Genomic DNA, 2,658 nt, shown 5'->3' on the forward strand with positions numbered 1-2,658 from the left:
AAAGTTGAAATCTAAACATAATGAACCTGACTAATTACATCATGATAAGTTTCTCATTAGAAGTCAGCTTTTGCCTTCACTGAACTTTCTGAAAATCTGAAATGTACTAAAGAAAATGTTAGCACCTTATTGTTTTAACAAAGATGCAACAATATGTATTTTTCAAACAAAACAATGTGGAATGATATCCACACCAAAAACATTTGTCAGGAACTGTTTTGGAATTATCTGAGTGTGAACTTGACCTTGACAGAATACTGAGAAGAAGGCTTGCCCATGAATTAAGCTATGCCAAAACCATGGGTATTGCCCAATGCAAAGTCCATGTTTTCCTGAAAGTCTCTGTAAGAGGTGTGCAGTGGTAACTTCAAACAATTGATGCAGGTATTTACAAGGGGCAGTTTGGAGATGGTTCCTGTGTCATGCTCTTGGTGAAGAAATTCAACTGAAGGTTGTGGAGAGAAGCCAATTGGTGGAACAGTATTGGCTCCAGTGGCAAAGGCGAAAATTGTCCCCAGCTTGTGCGTTCCCTCTTGATCTAGAGAAAGCAATACATTGGAAATTAGATTAAATTGATCTAGAGAAAGCAATACATTGGAAATTAGATTAAAATAAAGAAAACAAAAAAAACACACTGCACGCATCACTAGGCCTACTCTTAAGTGATATACAGTGACAAGATGCAGTATATTATTAATTTAAAGTAAGACAAGAAACACTTATATCACTTCTACATTAACCTTCTGCATCTGTTAGATAGTCTCTCCAGAAAGGAACAACAACTTCTTCAGCACGCCTTCTGTTGCTGCCAACTGGAGATAGGCAGATGGTGAAGAGGCTGTCAACCAGGTCAGCTGTGAGGGTTGTAGGAGACCAGCATAGAAGGGGTCGAAAACTCTCCGGGTGAGCTTGCATTTTGTCCAGCACACCAAGTGTCCTCAGTCCATCCCGAAATCTGAGTAAAAATCACACTCTTTAAAGTGTTTTGGTTGGTGACTTCAGTTTTAACAAAAAAAGTTTGTTTTAACATCTTCACATGTAGCAGATGAATGAATCAAAGAAAAAATATAATTATAAATATAGAAATTTAAACCCTATTAAAATATGCAAATATATTTTACTTCAGGTTAGTTACAACAGTAAAGTATGTATGTCAAATTCATATTTTTCAAGATACTTGGTAACCAGTGGTTGAAGAAGTGCCAAGACCTTTTCTTAAGTAAAAGTATACCAATACAGCATTGTAAAAACACTCCAAATCCTACTAAAGTAGTAAGTAAGTACTATGAGACTGATGTAGTATGCAGTATTGTAGTAAAAGTAGTGTTTGGTTTGGATATATTATTATATATGACATTATTAGATTATTAATAGTGAAGCATCAGTGTTAGAGCAGCATGTGTTACTGTTGGAGCTGCTGGAGGTGGAGCTAGTTTCAACTACTTTATATACAGTAGCTAGTTTAGTCCAATGGTTCCCAACCTAGGGGTCTGGCCCTTCCAAAGGGTCAGCAGATAAATCTGAGGGGTCGTGAGATGATTAATGGGAGAGGAAAGAAGAAAAAACAAAGTTCTCACAAATGTGTTTCAGTTTTTGGACTTGGCCAATTCATGTGGAGGGTAGGCATGGTCTAGCACACTATACACTTAAACAGAAATGAGTGAAACGATGATGACTGAATAAAACATACTACTACTTCTACTACTACTACTACTACTAATATCTGCAACATCTTCAAAAACTAGCTTTGCCAATTCTGGGCCATCAACAAGGCAAGAGAAGAGAGCTGGGGACAGAAAGCTTGCGGGTGGACCGCCATGTACGAGGCTTACTGCAATGGCCCTGCCTGCAATGAAGTACCTGTCCTCTCTCATGACTAGAGAAAATAAAATCATTTATTTGACAGTGCATGTGTACAAAGACTTGACAAATACCTGTACCATCATATAAAATGTAGTGATTTCAATAAATAAAATTATTATGACATTACAATTAATACATACCAGTACTGTCAAAGGCTAAGTTCATTTTGCCACCTTCTCCCTCAAACATTGGAGATATGGGCAAAGCTTCCATTAACAGTCTTAGAAATGCTCTTCTTGGTCCACCTAAGTCCACAGCCTCTTCAGGTACTCCCATATCATCAGAAAACCTGACAGAAATACTGTGACATGGATCATAGGTCCCTCGTTTAAAACCTCTGATGGCTCCATCTAGGACTGTGGATCGGTTAATGTTAAACTTGAATTTCCTTTGATAGTTTATTTTTGTTGCAAGATCTTGCAAAATATCACTTGCTGGCACCGATGATCCTGTGGTCCTTCTGAAACAAGATACAAGATAAATATGAGTTATAGTATATACTAATTTATATTATAGTATATAATATAAACTACTAGTTTATATTATAGTATATAATATAAACTAGTATATATTATATTATATTATATTATATTATATTATATTATATTATAGTATATACTAGTTAAGAATGTGGCATCATGTGTGTATTTTTCATGGTCATTGACAATTTTGAATATCAGAACATAACTGCCACGTACAAAGTATATTAGTAAGCATTTAGTATAATACAAAGTCAAGAGGTTGTGATATGTAGCACAATAAGCAAAGTTTTGTAAATTGTGTTCCAAGCATGCT

At 35.7% G+C, this 2,658-nt stretch overlaps 1 long non-coding RNA gene across 1 annotated transcript; it reads right to left on the reverse strand.

Annotated features, from left to right (window-relative positions):
• Positions 1-34: 34 nt before the first annotated feature.
• On the reverse strand, positions 35-2,285 carry LOC126386922 (uncharacterized). The gene is made up of 3 exons (XR_007569565.1): positions 2,004-2,285; positions 741-955; positions 35-538 (listed from the first exon to the last, which is right to left on the reverse strand). It is a non-coding gene; the product is annotated as an uncharacterized LOC126386922 (long non-coding RNA).
• Between the last annotated feature and the right edge of the window lie 373 nt (positions 2,286-2,658).

The sequence above is a fragment of the Epinephelus moara genome, unplaced genomic scaffold (genome assembly GCF_006386435.1).
Source record: "Epinephelus moara isolate mb unplaced genomic scaffold, YSFRI_EMoa_1.0 scaffold1039, whole genome shotgun sequence".
NCBI classification, from domain to species: Eukaryota; Metazoa; Chordata; class Actinopteri; order Perciformes; family Serranidae; genus Epinephelus; species Epinephelus moara.